Source organism: Octopus bimaculoides, chromosome 3 (assembly GCF_046866305.1).
Source record: "Octopus bimaculoides isolate indiv1 chromosome 3, ASM4686630v1, whole genome shotgun sequence".
NCBI classification, from domain to species: Eukaryota; Metazoa; Mollusca; class Cephalopoda; order Octopoda; family Octopodidae; genus Octopus; species Octopus bimaculoides.
The window spans coordinates 168,384,377-168,401,925 of record NC_142930.1 but is presented as its reverse complement, the minus strand read 5'-3'; the positions used below and the strand labels follow the sequence as shown (position 1 = coordinate 168,401,925).

Genomic DNA, 17,549 nt, shown 5'->3' with positions numbered 1-17,549 from the left:
CATTAATTTATGGCTTCTGGAATATCAATACAATAGAAATATTTAAGGATTTTTGACAAAATCTTTTCAGATAGTTAGCATTCATGTCATGAACGGGCATCAAAACAAGCAAAATTGTATTATGCATCGCTTTGTTAAATATTCCACAACAACAAATGAAAGTTAAGTCATAAGAAATTCTAATGTTTCATTATTTTAGTAACAAAGTGTACATCTATGCTTCTACTTTTTCGAAAGAACATGTAATGACTGTTTTCTATTAAAACGATTTTAGAATTTTGGGATTACATATCAGTGGGTGTACTATTTTCGCAGAAGCACTGGCTTATGAGAATGATGTGTTTATATAAATACTATGAATGCAATGAGTGTTAGAGACACGATTTTGAAGGTTCGATCGCGAAATACAATGTGTGTAGAGAGTGTGTGATTATAATTCTACGCTCTTATTTAGATAAAATAATTTAAAATAAACAAATAATAAAGCAATAGATTCCATCTTCTACAGTAACTTTATATGAAATGAAGTTAATTGATAAAATGTCAGAAGAAATGTTTTAAAAGCTTCAATTTTAAACTTATCATACACCTTAAGGACATGTATAAATAGATTGCGTTGAAAATAAATGCTATATTAAAGTTATAGCTTTAAAGCTTGCTTCAGAACATCAATGAAACATAAAGTAATAGAGAGACTCAGTGGTGTGAGTAGAGTCGAACTTACTGGGAAATTCATTTGAGTTCGGGCATCAAGCTTCGTCTTGCAGCCTAATTCAACTGATCACACAAAGGATAATGTGTTAGTTGTTGTTTTAATATTTTAAAACATTAGGTTGACGAGCTGGCAGAATCGTTAGCACGCCGGACGAAATGCTTAGCGGTATTTCGTCTGTATTTATGCTCTGAGTTCAAATTCCGCCAAGGTCGACTTTGCCTTTCATCTTTTCAGGGTCGATGAATTAAGTACCAGTTCCGTACTGGGTTCAATCTAATCGACTAGCCCCCACTTCCACAAAATGTCGTGCCTTGTGCGTAGAGTAGAAAAGAATAGCACTACACCATATGTTCACGGCATATGGCATAGTGGTTAAGAGCGCGGACTACTAACCCCAAGATTCCGAGTTCGATTCTAGGCAGTGACCTGAATAATAATAATAATAATAATAATAATAATGACAACAACATCGAAAAATACTTTAGGAATGAGAACCCAGGTTCGAAATTTCCCCAAGACACCTGATGAAGGCTGGAGTGTATAACAGCCGAACCGTTGTTAACAACAAAGAAGATGAGGACAAATATCCGTCAAATGTAAATAATTCACATAATTCCTCATCTCTTATTTTTTTAATATATATAATTAAACATATGTTTCTCTGTGTGAATGGTTGTTAATATTGAGAGGGAATAAAACCACACAACACAAAATTATACTAGTATTTATTGAAGAACAAGAATGGAATAGCATACGTCGAAAAGTGGGTGAAACTGGTGGAATCTATTTGCAATACAGATATAATTTTGCTCTTTGGTCTGACCAGTAGCCTGCAATATGATAAAATCGAAAGGACTATTTAGTGTACGAAAAGTTGAATGCTTTACTCAAACGGACAAATGTAATATCTATATAATATAGACTTCTTTTATGAAACTCTTTAAGTAAGTCATATGAAGCATCATAATTGATAACAAAATAGCATAAATTCTACACGATTAAGGGATCTTGCGTTGCTAACAGCAAGTAGATTCCTTGAAATTATTCATAGAAAAACTGGCTGTGCATGAAGGAAAGAAACTTCCTCAGTTAAATGATAGTGTTTAAAAGAACAACCAAAAGTAAGAGCAACTAATGTGTATATCCTATAAAAAGAATTCGAGGAAATGATAAATTTGTGATTCGGTTGGTTGAGTTAACCAACATTACAAACGAGATTCCAATAGGGGCGGTGGTGAAGCTGGTCGGAGGGCAGCATCATTAACACGTCGGACAAGATGTTTAGCAGCATTTTGTCCGTTTTTATGTCCGGAGTGCAAAGGCCGCCGAGATTTATTTTTGCCTTTCAGGGGCCATAAAACAAGTATGAGTGGAGTAACCTTTTGCAAGTAATAATCACTCCTGTAGTATAAAGTTGTTTTCTACAAAGTGAACCTTTTCTTTTCAATTATATGGAGATGAAATGGAATAACTTTGTAAGTGTACTTATTGACGGTGAAGCAGCACGAACGGGAAAACGCATGATTTGTAAGTAAAGCATCAACTATTAATTTCGTGATTAATAGAGAGACATTTAATACTGAAGCAACCTCTTCACTGTGAAATATTAGATACAGTTGGTAGTATCAACATCATTAAAAGGAAAAAAAATGAACGAGTACTGGTAAGTCTATGCAAGGATATGGCACTAGATTTCAGAGAACATTTAATGCAGAGTGAAGTGTACTCACCGTGAGAGCTATGAGGTGGAGCTTGTAATCTATGAGAAAGTAACTCCTATCTGGCAGACTTCTTTTGTAATGACACTTGGTTTTATAAGGTCTTTTATTTGTGAAACATATTTCAGGAGTGTAATGAACATATATTTCTGAAAGAATTTGCTAGATCATCCAGTTTGGTGTTTCACAGTACTCGTCCCAACTCGCTGTTCTTTTTTCAAATCTGGCCCAGATCATCTTCACCTTTGATCCTTTCTGGAATGACAAAATCGTATAGATTGAGGGCGGTAGTTTGGTGTAATTGAGAGAATATCAGATAGAATGCCTACCCAGCATGTCTTGCAGTATTTTTCCCCATTCTGTAGATTTCAGCAACTTTGGTTCCTTTAAAGCTGCCCACTCTTTTGCAAGCCTTTGATTTAAGTCTTCGATTTTTGGATGTCTACCGTGTACTTCCATCCCACAAGATTCACCGCATTTAAAAGCTCTTAATTTAATTTGTAAATATCCTTTCATATACAACTTTCCTCACGCTGTCATAACTCCCGGTATTATACGATTTGTGTGTCCTTCAAATTTCATTAAACTGTTTACAATCTGCTTCCAACAGATAACATTCTTCTTAACTGGGACTGCTTTTGGGTGGAGCTCACATTCATCGGCAGACGCACAAATACACCCACATACATGACAAACATATTCATATAGCAATAAACTTACAATATCCTAACTCACAATCTGTAGGTTTGTAAGTAAGCAACTAAAATCTTCAAAGCCACCATAAATCACATCCTCGATGATATCTTCTTCTGCTAACCTCACAACCACAACAATACAAATGTTGTTTATCAATTTCAGAGTCACCCTGCGTTTTATATCTCTACTAAGTTGGCACCTGTTGCTCGTACCTGGCTGGGCTTGCACTAAACGCACTTCACTCTAGAAAGCCTTCATGCATTTCAACTCTCATCACGCATCTGAATCTCTCGCTCTCACTCTCTCTCTCTCTCTCTCTCTCTCTCTCTCTCTCTCTCTTTCTTTTTCTCTACCTATCACTAAATCCACTCAAATCAATATGACTAATCCTCTTTTCTGAGAAGATTTGCACACTGGAATTCCCCCACCCCTGCCTATAGTTAACTTGCATTTCCTTTCGTCCAAGAAATATATCAACCCTAACCCTAACCCCATTCTCGGAGCCTCTCCGATGAACAACGGCAAAGCTCTCCCCCCGTCTCAATGTATTACTCACAAAAATATTATCGCTAAATGTCCATAGAAAGAAGAAGCATTGAAAAGACGACTTCATTCCAAAATTTAAAATTTGAAAAATATGCATTTCGAAATAGACATGAACGGAGGAGAGAAAATGTATTATTGTAATAATCATGAATAAGGTCTTGTTTGATTCCTGGAATGTGAAATTTAATCTTGACATATAATTGACTAACAATGTTTCAGTGAATTCGGGACGGATGACAACATATACATATATACTTTTCAAGTGTATATAATTATACATATGGCTATACAAATACGTGTGTACGCAGACACACTCACACACAAAAACGCACGTACACTTGCACACAAACACACATATACACAAAGAAAAGGAGGAGGAGAGAGTGAGAAGGGGAGAGTAAAAGAAACAAGAGATTTGTAGAGAGACACGCAAGAAAGCATACATACCATTATGAAATGGAAACGTATATTCATACATTTCAAACAATTTGAGAACTTATATCCGACATTAATTTCCCTTTGTAGCTAATTACACGTCCAGTATTCAAATATTCATTCACGCAAGATAACTGGTGAAAATTTGAAGCATTTTGATATTGATGTGAGATCTAGACTGAAAGAAATGAACCATAGCGGCAGCAGCAGACAGTTTGCAGCTTGCACTAATGAAGAAGCGAGACAATGTATAAATTAAATGAAATATTGGCACGAAGGCTGATGCTGTAACTGCAATAGCAGTAGCTGAAATATTTCATTGTTTCTGTACGTAGGTTGCTTCATGACATCTACATCTATTCACTCAACTGGTGGGTGAAGATATCAGATTTCAGAGTTCATAATATATTGCAGATGTTGTTTATCGTTATTTTACCTCATGATACGTGGTGGCGGGGGGTATTAATATTGCGTAACTGTTTTTGGACAAGATTCACTGAAGAATTATATTTTGCTCACGGTTTCTGTTGCAAAATAACACTAAACGTTTTCTCCTATCACACCATTTTGTTGTAATCTATGGAGAGACCATGATTAGTGTAGCCCGCAATAAGCAACGACTAAAAAGGAGAATATAACCGCGTTTTGAATGTACTGGATCATGGATTTGCTGAACCAACGAGAAGATGGATTACAAGGAAAGATTACCTCAGAAGATTCACTATCTATCTATCTATCTATCTATCTATCTATCTATCTATCTATCTATCTATATATATATATATATATATATATATATATATATATATATATATATATATATATATATATATATATATATATATATATATATACATATATATATATATATACATATATATATATATATAGATACATAGATATATATATATATATATACATACATACATATATATATATATATATATATATATATATATATATATATATATGTATATATATATATATGTATATATATATATATATATGTATATATATATATATATATATATATATATATATATATATATATATATATATATATATATATAATATTTAAACCCCACCACACACACACATTTATGTATACACTTATATGTATGTTTGTACGTATATATGTACGTATGTGTGTGTGTCTGTGTATCCTTGTATTCGTGTTTGTCCTCCACCATTGCTTGGCAACTGATGTTTGTTTGTTTATGTCCCCATAACCTAGCCGTTCCTCAAGGGTCCATTATAAAAGTTTCAAGACTGAAAGTTAAGTAATGAAATCTTTTTGCTCGACTAAACTCTTCAAAGTGGTGTCACAATTTAAAGAATCATGCGGTTGCTACATAGAGCTCTTCTTATAGATTCGGCTATGAGTCCACGCAGTAATTAATTAGAAAGCAATGCGAAATAAAGCGTCCAAGTAATTGAAAATCCACAAAAACCGAACGATTAAATTATTCTGTGTATATAAAAAAAAAAAAAAAAAAAGAAAGAAAAACAGAAATTCTGGAGATGAAAGTTCAATATAGAAATACCTATCTGTGTGACCTCAATAGGATTACAGCAGTTTCGAAAAGATCTTGATGTAGTATTAATTTCAATATACAAGAAATTACGCGCATTTGCATTAGTATGTATGCTCAGCATCATAGAATACAAGCGTACATTCACTGATCAATGTGACTAAAGAAAGCTAGCGCATGAGATCAGCAGAAAATTATGGTTACACCAACAGTTGAAAATTGTACATAAACAGAACGTTCACTCATTATACACAATTAATGGAAAGATGAAATTGAACAAAATAACATTGATTCGGTCAGTATTGCCTGTGCAGAGATGTTTCTAGGTTGTATATATAATCTGATTTAATCCAGATTTATACCTTTATGAAAAGAATGTTGAGACGTGTTTTAAGTGAGTGTGAGATTCTTGAACTTTCAAATTCTTTCCATGGATGCTTTGTGAACTTTGTTGAATTCCTATAGAAGATTATTGTCGGAGAACACATTTTTTTTCTACTAGATTGACATTTTTGTCTTGAGGCAGTCATCCATGAATTATGTAGAATATTTAAATCACCTGCTGTTTTCTACCCTCCGCCACCAACCAGTATAATTACTTCGGTAAAAATATTTGTATTTGTTTATATTTTTATATTATTTTTTAAAAAAATAGTTTGTTATTTTTTATTATTTTTCTTTATCTCTTAGTATTTCTTTTGGTTTGGCTTAAATTCAGACGGGTGAATCTCTTAATTTCTGACCAACACTTTATCTTATTGATATGAGAGTATTACAAAATGAACAAAATGTCTTCTATAGTAATAAAGTCACGGAACATATTTACTCACATGTTTGCCTTTTACTCTCTAAACCAATGTAATTTTGTGCAATTCCAGTTTCCCGTAAAAGAAGTGTATTTTGTGCGCACCTTTAGAGTTAAACTGGCAATATAACTATGATGTTCCGGTGATCTGATGAGCGAGCTTTATTTGCATGAATTTATGAATACGCAATTGTATTGTATTATAGTGAGCAGACATATTAATGTAAACATGTACGCATAATTCTTTGTTTACTGAAATTAATACATGAGAATATTTGCAAAAAAATATCTTTTTAAGTAAATTCCATGATGCTGGTTAAATATTAAATAAATCTATATTCATCTGTCATACACTCTGAATTTATGCTCATATACATATACATACAAATGTATATAAAAGTATAGGCCCTTAGGTATAATCGCAAGTAAACCTCACCTGGAATTTTACCTAAGTGCCTATACCTTGACGGAAGTATGGACCAACCTCTATATCTTCTAGAAAAATAAAAATTACCTTTACATTTTATTCTTGTATTTTATTCCTTATAAACTGTGAATTTCCTTGTGTGGAACTTTCCTACATGCTCACCTTGTCTCTGATGACGGAATACCCAGTGTACAGACATGCTAGCCGATCACTTGGGATATCACAAAAACAGCTGTACGACTTCAAATTCACCTAACCCTAATTAAATTATTATAAACGACTTGAGATGCTCGTCCTGCCTTGGTTTCTGTTGTCCTTTTCCTTTAGTATATACCTGCTATCACGGAAGCCTAATAGGGAACCCTAGCTCCAGCCTCATCTGTGAAATTGGAACCTAACGAATGACCAGTTATAGCACCTACTCAGCGTACCTATTCGTTTAGATCACTAGTGAATAAAACCTCTCATATTCTATATATATATATATATATATATATATATACATATATATACGTACACACACACACACACACACACATATTTTAGGGATGGAATCCATTAATGGATTTGTGAACTACAATAAACGCACGCGAATGGCTACATGATTTTCTAAAAGATAGACGTCAGGTAGTGGTGGTTAATGGGACCACCTCCAAGGAAACACAAACATTGAGTGATGTTGCAGAGGGCACTGTCCTGGGGTTACTGCTATTCATAATGGCCCTCTCTGACATACCCTCAGCTGTCCAAGAAACCACCCTCGCTAGCTATGCAGACGGTACTAAATTCTCTCAGAGAATACAGGATGCTAGCGATATTGTGAATCTATTACGATAATTGGACGCAATATACAGGTGGGCTGAGGAAAACAACATGCAGTTCAATGGTGAAAATATCCAAGCCCTACAGTACTAACATATGAAATTGAATGAAAAGCAAATAGATTACACTCACCCAGGAGGGACCACAAATCCTGAATTAAAACGAGCGCATGACCTGGGTATCGACATGAATAAGGATGCATCTTTCCAGGTGCATATTGCACATTACCAAGTTGACAATAAAATGCAGACGTTTCGTTGGATGGATCCTTCGAGGTTTCAAACCAAGCGATAATGAAACCATGATGGGCATCTGAAGGACTGTTGTTCTCATCTCCTAACTGTGGTCCCCAAACAGTGTAAAATTAACGACGGAAGTCAAGGTGATCCAACGAAGCTACACCAAGAAGGTCGACACAATGCGACATATCACTTACTGGGAAAGACTAAAAGAGGCACGATTCTAATCCCTGGAGCAAAGGCGAGAAACATATGCAATAATATACATCAGGGAAATTCTAGAAACAACTTGTACCAAACTTTGGCATTGTCATTTACAGAAACAACAAGACGGGACGTCACTGCATAGTACCATAAATCCCAAAATTGCCAACAGGATACAGAACCAAATACTGCAACAGATTGGATTTCAGAGTCCTACAGCTTTTCAATATCCTCTCTGATAGCCTGAGAGACCTGCATGGCGTGGATGTAGATATTTTCAAAACAAAACTAGACCTCCTTCTGTCAAGAGTTCTGGATGAACCTATCCCAAGGCAACAAACATGAGAGCAGCAACGACAAACTCCCTGAGCCACCAAATGTCGCACATCAGAGGAGGTTCATTGAAAGTGAAACAAAAGAAGCGGCGGTCCCCAATATGGCTGCAGACATCGGACGGAACTTCAAGCAAAAAATATTTATATACATATACACACAGAACCGCCCAACTCTCACACACACACACACACACACACACTCACACACACACACACACACACACACACACGCATTATATAGATATATGAGCGAGTGAGTGGAGAAAGGAAAGAAAAAGTACTCAACACATTTCGTAGGAGTTGCATATATTATTAGTATTTAAGACACTAAGTTCAACAGCTTCTTGCAGAAACGTAGCTGCTTCGAGTTGAGTCTACGGAATGTTGTAATGAACACGTCGCAGGTTTCTGTAAGAAGCTTCTGAGACTTTAAGTCGCATGAAGCGAAAGAAAGATTGCTTTAAATGATAATGATAATACATATGTGTGTACATATATATATATATATATATATATATAATATATATATATATATATATATATATATATATATATATATATATATATATATATATATATATATATATATATGTATATATATATATATGTTTGTGTGTGTGTGTGTGTGTGTGTGTGTGTGTGTGTGTGTGTAGGTAGGCATGCATGCATGGATGCATGTATGTATATATTTATGTATAAATTTATGCGCGTGTGTGTATGATAATTAAAGGGATTCTGCTTTGAATGCCTTTAACGTCTGAGCATAGATTGCGCCATGATATCCTGCCAATGAACAGAACTGACTTTATGTAACACTTTCTTCAATGATAACACAACTTACATGTTGATCTTATTAAGTGTAGAAAATATAATTCACAAAGCTGGGCGTAGATGCTCATGTGGTTGAACATATTTGGATAAAATAGAGAATAGTTTAAAGAAATTATCCAGAATACAGGATATTATTTAATGTAAGTGTAATGAAGGAAAATATAAAAATGTATTTATTGAGTCGTGTAATTATTTAATGTGCGCTTGGCCTTATATTGATATGAGATTACAGAACAAGCTAGAGTTGATCAAAGTTCAGAATAGAGTTAATAAAATATGTTTGGGTAAATAGAATCATTCATGAAGGACACATTAAAGCTGACTGAAAATTAATGTAGCAAGATTTTGAACGACAGGGAGATTGAGGCATGTTAAAGTTTACGGCCGATTGGCCTCGGGAGACATCCAGATGGTTTTACTGAAAGAATATTTATAGAAGATGCATATTAGCTGATGTCAATGTTAATTTCATGGTAATGCCAACAGATTAGTGTATAGATACAGTTTCAGAAACAATTTTCTCTGCTTTCTGTGAGACTGCAATATTCTGATTTGTCTTGATATGTTTGCAAATGCCATGCCTCATTGGTGAATGATTTGCTTGCAGAAAGTAATTCAATGACCTTCACCTCTAAAGGAATGCACAGTATGACGAACTGACGCTTGCAACATATATTAATATAAACATTTTTTTTTTATATCTTATTTACTGTTTTTAGATATTTACCGTAGGAGATTTGTCACTGATAATTGAGAAATATTCTGCAACTGTTACTCCAATATATTTTGCAATTCCAAGTCTGAAAGAAAACAAATAAAAAGGATGTCAAACGGAAAATCAGTGGAAGGGAAACCAAAATCAGTAACCCAGTTAGACTGGAATGAGAATAACTTTTGTTAAGGTATTAGTATAAAATTAGATATGTTGACGACGCTTGGCGGTTTCCCGTACGACGTATATCAATGAGGGAGAACTCGCGTCGGAGCTGCAGTTTAGGTGGCAGCATGCTTTCTTTGATTCGGATGTTTCTCAAGGCTTTCAATTTTGTATCGAATGTGTATTTATAGTGTTCCATTGTATTCCTCCACCAAAGGTAACTTAGCTGAATCGGTTTCCGTTTCAGTAATCCAAGGGGACCGACAGTGATATTTCGGGTCTGATTTCTTCAAATCTTCTCTGGCTGTTGTTTGCTTCTCTTTAGAAGCAAAGTTTAGTCTCCATTCTTTAGCTTGGCTCCCTTTCTTCCCGACACTTTTCTTAGCATTGAGTAACATCTCATAAAGAGTCCTGCAATTCTTGTCCGAAACCTGGCAAAGTGTGTTGAATATGTTGTGCATTGCAGGTTAGCATCGCCTGCGACTCTTCTCCGCCCGATTTATTCACAGAGTCTCTAACTTGTACTTTTCTTGTTTCACTAACTTCTCTGACATTGACACAAAATAATTCAGTAGTCAGACTAAAAACAATCAGAAGAGTTGTATGCACGTGGACAGTTGATGGTGTTATTCCTCTTCTTTCTAGCTTGGATATATTCCACTTACGTAAAGCTATCGCAGTTGTAGTGAAATGTCCAGAACCTAATGCATAACCATGAACGCTTGCATTAGCAGTTACAAGGCTGTACCGTTCTATAAGCTTCAAGTGTTTACCATTTTTATTGGTAAATCTGCTAGGGAGTGTAATTTTGTGGGTACTAAAGTTCAAACCAATTAAAAGGCCGTGTGCAACAATGCCGCGGATTGCTCTACATCTTGATAGAATTATTCAAAGACTACCTCTGGCTTTTTGTTGTATGGGATGTAACAATGCTTGATGAGACTCCCACCATAGTAATTTTCATGTTCGGTACAGTACTTAATATTTATGCAGGCAATGGGCTGATTAGCTCGTAGAATCGTTAGCATACCGTGCAAAATGCTTAGTGGTAATTTTTCCGTCACTACGTTCTGAGTTCACCGAGATCGACCTTGCCTTTCATCCTTTTGGGGAATCACTGGGCGCTGTGGTCGATATAATCGACTTACCCCTACCCTGAAGTTGTTAGCCTTGTGCCAAAATTGGAAATCAATATTAATGCAGGTATTAAAGGTTTTAAGATAAATAAAACAGCTTATCCAGTAGCATCACTTCTTTTGTTATCCTCTCCTGATGATGGCATATCAATGTATCTTTCATACGCCTCTTCATAAATGGATCTCTATGCAAGTTTTGCTGTTCCTCTAATGAAATGGTATCTGTTGAATTCATTTACGCGTCATATAATAAATACTTCCTCCTTGGCAGAAATTGCCGATAATAAAGTGGACTTTCCGGTGGATGAATGTGAATATATCCTCTTCATCTGCACCAGAGTTGGACCATTCTGCAAGGATTTAGGAACATTCTCTCAAATTTATTGGAAAGCAATTTTGATAGAGAAAACCAGAACAACCATTGAGGGACCTTGATACTGGTGCTGCTGCATTGTGAATTCATCAGATAGTGGACTTACTGATACAATATTGAGTGTATAACTCCTTTAGAAACCATTTTCTCTTGGGGAAGGTCATTTGGCTTTCTTTGGAGCTCATAGACAGAGCGGTTTTCCATTTACAAGCAAAACCTGGACCACGAAGAAGGATTTTTATGATTATCTTGCTGGTATTTGCATCAGCTTTGTCAAAATTCATTGCATGATCACAAGAATAAAAAGGAACTCAATTATTGCAGTTGAATACGAGACAGGCTTGGATGGTCACAGCTATTGTACTGCACAATATGTCATGAATATATTGTGGACATCATCATCTTCTAATTGCCTTCAACTCTAAAATGATGAAGGCCGCTCAACTAAAGAGCAGCTGTTGACAGAAATGTGTAAGAGAAAACCTATAGAAGAAGAAGGAGAAGAAGAAGGAGGAGGAGGAGGAGAAGGAAGAGAAGTAGGAGAAGAAGAAAAAGGAGATGATGAGAAGGAGGAGGAGGAGAAGAAGAAGAAGGAGGAGGAGGAGAAGAAGAAGAAGGAGGAGGAGAGAAGAGAAAAACAATCGCATACTTTCATTGAAATATGAATAATTTCTTTAGAGATATTAGTAGAAATATCTTCGCTACAGTAATAATTTTAACAGTGTGAATGAAATCTCGAATTAATCTTGTTTGTATATCACATTAAGTACGTAATTGAAATCTTGATTTCTTCCAAATGGAATCAGTAATAGGTTAATGCAATGAACGCAACGTTTAAAATAGTATTCCATGTGAAATATCTGAGATGATAACTAGCTGAGCTTTCTTCCAATATTCATTGTATCACTGACTAATTAAGAAAGATACATGCAATCTAAATTACATAAGATTCTGTATACAATTAACACTACTGCAATGGCCTTCTTTAATTAGATCATTCGTTGCAATTTCATTCATTCATTCAAACGTGTGTCATCTGAAGCTGAACAGTGAGACACATGGGTATTACTTTAAACAATTCTATTCATTTGTAAAATATCAGAGATTTTCTTCCATATACCTTCTTTGGTTCACACTTAGATAAATATATTGTATCTATCTATCTATCTATCTATCTATCTATCTATCTATCTATCTATCTATCTATCTATCTTTCTATCTATATATATATATATGTCTGTCTGTCTGTCTGTCTAAGTATCTATCTATCTATCTATCTATCTATCTATCTATCTATCTATCTATCTATCTATCTATCTATCTAGCTAGCTAGCTAGCTAGCTATCTATCTATCTATATAATCTAATCTAATCTATCTATTTCTGTCAATTGGGATTCCGTGTGGTCTGTCACATTGTTGCATCTTCTACACATGCGAAACTTTAAATGTTATTTCTGCGTGTCTTTACATATTTAATTAATCTGACTATAGCAGCAGCGGTCGTTCTTACTGCACGGAAATTTAATAAATCCAGCTTTAGAGTGACCATATTTGTCTATTACTTGCGCTCAAACAGATCATATTCTGTGTTCAAGCTGATGGCATTGATGAAGAGGTTTGGAAAAAGAAAGCATCCCTGGTGGAACTCGATCGAAGTTTGAAGAATTCGGACTACTATCCATAAAAGCGAATATTTAGAGCTGTGTGTAGTATGAGGTGTTAAGAACCCCTCGTTTAATCCACCAGCGATCAGGAGCTCACTACCAATGAAAAATGTTTACGAAACCACCAAATAAATTATGACTCACCGTTAAGAGCTTTAATACTATTGTTAAAAGCTTCACAAACTGAAAACTTGATCTGTGAGAGGTTTGCTCTGATAACAATCCTAGTTTGGCCGAATGCGTTACCGAAATAACTACACGCTTGCTGAAATCTACTTAGTGGAATCTAAGTGAATATTGTGGCCAAAATATGCATCAACAAGATGCCTTGTTTGCAAAAAAGATTTCATGTTACAGATACAAGAGATCACTCGGTAGTGGAACGAAACTAAGCAAAGGAACAGCTTTGGAAGATCTCTGCGAGGAGATCACCTTTACTTGTAGCCTTGCTGGAGTGCAATAGTTCCCAAAATTTATCTGGTTGCCGCCCCCCGTTGACACACTGGCTACATTCCTAGCGACCCTACCCCAACTAACCGTTACAAACATAGACCTCTTTCTGAAGCAAATTCAAAGCAACTGTATTTCACGAATAAAACCTAATGAACCCGTTATTTTGTTGTTTTTACATGAATCGCTACCCCATTATTGCCCCACTTTTCTTTAACGCCCCCTTACAAATTTCCACGGCCTCCGGGGGTGGGGTGTGTGCTCAATATTGCCCACTTTAAGAACCACTGCTGTAGTGGAATGGTCTGTAAGAGATACCAAATATTATTTATGCTAACTTATAATTTATTGTGTATTTACAGATCTCCAGCATTTTATACCTTACAACTCCACAATGAATTATTTTTAATATTCCAATGGCGACGTTAACAAATGATAATTGCAGAAGATTTAACTGTTGATATCAGATGGATGGTATTTGTCTAAAGATGCGGGATTAGGGTTAGTCGTTATTGATAAAACGATTGTGCTTCAGTGTGGTATGAAATTTTGAGAAAAAGAAAACACCAAAACAAAGAAACTGTATGTAAGATTTCAAAATAATGTGTAAACAATTTTGTATGACAATCTGCCGTAGGTAACAATCTGTTTTAATCCTATGAAACTCGACTGATGACTTACTTTTGTCTTAGGCAAGCGTTTTGGATGAGTTTGCACTATTTCTGTTTGGAAAACAAGTAGAGCATTGATACCGAAATTATCGACATTGGAATTGAAAGAAGATATTACTAGGTTAGTTTAGGCTAAAACCCCACGTTGTGGTTGTTCGTTTGTGGTAGAACCGAGGATTATTTGGATTATTTCTTTTAAAGAAATTTAAATCGTTCGCCAGAGCTAAACAAATAAATTCTGGAATTGAACTGAATTCTCAATGATAATTTAACCTTGTGTTAAATTATCTTGCGACACTCCTGAACAAAACAAATCGCATGATTCAATAGGGAAATCTGAAAACAAGTATTCATCCCCTTCATCCCACGCGTCTTCATCCAACTACGTCAACAAAAGAAATCTTAATTAGAATCAAACTCAAGCAACATATGTGATGTGTTTCTGATCTAATGTGTCTAAGTTATATTACACAAAGGAGTTGAATTTAGCTACTATTTCCTGCAAGTTGAGTGACGATGTATAGACAGTCTCATTCTTGCGTTTTCACTCTAATAACGAAAGAAAGTATTCAATAAGGGGTATTTTTGTAATAAATTCTACTATTTCGTCACCTGAAAACAATCTCGGCAATTCTGTTTTCTTTTGAATACTTTGTTTTAATTTACAAAAACTCATGATAGTATAAAAAAAAAAAGATAACCGGAGGAAAAATTCACAGAATAAGTTCTAGACATAGCCGTATTGTTAAGAGTTTCAGTGCAGCGAGTTTTATCTTTGGCAGAATATTGGACCTAAAACTTTCCTCACCAAAACAAGTTGATCATAACAAATATGTCTTCCTCCGTCCCTCAAATAAACGAAGGACCATGCTCTGTATCTCCACAAAGATGAGAACACCTTGAGTTTGAAAACAGGTCTGCTAAACAAAAACAATAATATACAGAATATCTTTATTTATCATCATTTGCTTCACTGTATGTGAAATTCCATGTTATTTTCAAGAAAAGATTTTGGGAAATTTAATGAACCTCCAAAAGTAAAGAAAAATTAACAAGAAGAGCGGGAGTAAAATTGTACTTTAAAACAAAAATATACACAGATACTCGTCTAACAAAGTAAAATAAATTATTTTTTGCCCAAGTGAAATTATGATCTGCAATACCTGCTGAATAAAAACACAAAATTCCAGATACTGTGAGAGAGAAAAAAAGATCAATAAATTTTGTTTTGCTTTAGTTAGTGATACAAAATATATACACAAGGTTACAATTACATATCACTTTTACTAAAACCATATATTAGTGTTCAATCTGTATTATGTATCTTCGTTGTTATGGCATAAAATCAGTGTGTGCTGTGAAATATCTTTGGTTTTATAATGAAGTCTGTCTATTTTGATTATAGATTCCGCTTTGAATGGAATGGCAAATTCTAAAATATATTTCAACGCAACGAAGAAGTAGAGTGGTTACAGCGTTGAACAGGCAGTATTATGGTATTCTTGTCACGGCTCTTTGTGTTCTAAATTCCTTCCTTCCTGAATCAACTATTTTTTTTCCATCCTTCTGTGGTCCATAAATTAAAGGACCAATTCTGGGGCAGTGGAGATTTGGTGGATGACTCCTCGCCTTAAAGACAACAAAGACAGATGCAAACAATGGAACGTATGTAGAATTAAGGTGACTGCGAGAATGAATGGATTCTACATGCTGTAACGACCTGTGGAGTAAATTTCAGGCCTCTAATTAATACCCTCAGTTCTTATGATCAGGAAAATGCGAACTAACAAGCATAACAATGAAGGATGAAAGTAAGAAGTATGGAAAGTAAAACAAATTGGATGCTTGTTGGAGAATTGTATTTAATCTACTCAGAAATTGGATGACAAGCAGAGACAATAATTTGCAGTATTTGGAACTCCTTCAAATTTTGCATATGATTCAGCAGTAAAGGACACTTCACATTGGTTTGGAAAGAAATGCCTCTCAGTAGCAATTTTCTCATTGATCAAAATTCTGCAGAAACCAGGCTAAAAGTCCGTCATATTGGTTTGTATTTATATGCATACAAGCGGCATGTATGTATCTATGTATAGGTATACGTATATGTGTGTATATATAGAGATAGATAGATAGATAGATATACATATGTACGTACGTACGTACGTACGTACATACATACATACATGCCTGCATACATAAATACACGCGTGTGTGTTTGTGTGTATGTGTTGTGTGTGTATGTAGGCGTTTGCGTGTGTGTGTGCGTGTGTGTGTGTGTATTAGAAAAGAAGACAGTTCAACAAAAGGCCCAGCAGGCATTTCAATTTCTGAGTTAAAATTACGTTCAGAATTCATAATTAAATATTAACCTCACATTTTGGTTCATCTTGTCAATTTCAGCGGTTGGTGGCCATGGTGCAAAGAGAACCGCAACGTGAACGCTTATTTCTTGGTCATAGGCAAAAAATAATCGGTCCAACCTCTGCCCTGAACGTGTGATACTGAATATTTAGCATGATTATATTTGTCTTGTATATCAGACTAGAAGATAACTCGAGTAGAAGAGATATCAGAAACTATAGAAACGTACTTGTAAGTCTCAAGTTAAAATAGCAGAATTGTCTTCCCATTACATTCATTTAGATATAATGACATATTTACCAGTTATATAATACGGTTAATAAAATTCATGCTCTCCTCCAAACTTAAAGCTTGGAAGAATTGAAATCAATTTTATTTTTCGGGGTATAATATTTCACCTCTGTGATAATGAAAGTTGAAATGATTCGCATTAATTTGTATTGCAGTGGCTGATAACACTTATATTTCCGATTTAATGGGAGACGATAACAACAGCAGATCGTTAATGACACACGTACGCACACATATACACATACACACACATACATCGCACACACACACAACATACACGCTCAACACACTCACGTACGCACACACACACACACACACACATATATATATATATATATATATATATATATATATATATGTATATATATAGCGGTAGAAGATACAAAGAGGAGACAAAGAGAGAAAGATAGTGGGAGA

At 35.0% G+C, this 17,549-nt stretch overlaps 1 long non-coding RNA gene across 1 annotated transcript; it reads right to left on the bottom strand.

Moving 5' to 3' along the window:
- Positions 1-1,454: 1,454 nt before the first annotated feature.
- Positions 1,455-10,105, bottom strand: LOC128247256 (uncharacterized). The gene is made up of 3 exons (XR_016241291.1): positions 10,033-10,105; positions 2,446-2,688; positions 1,455-1,545 (listed from the first exon to the last, which is right to left on the bottom strand). It is a non-coding gene; the product is annotated as an uncharacterized LOC128247256 (long non-coding RNA).
- Between the last annotated feature and the right edge of the window lie 7,444 nt (positions 10,106-17,549).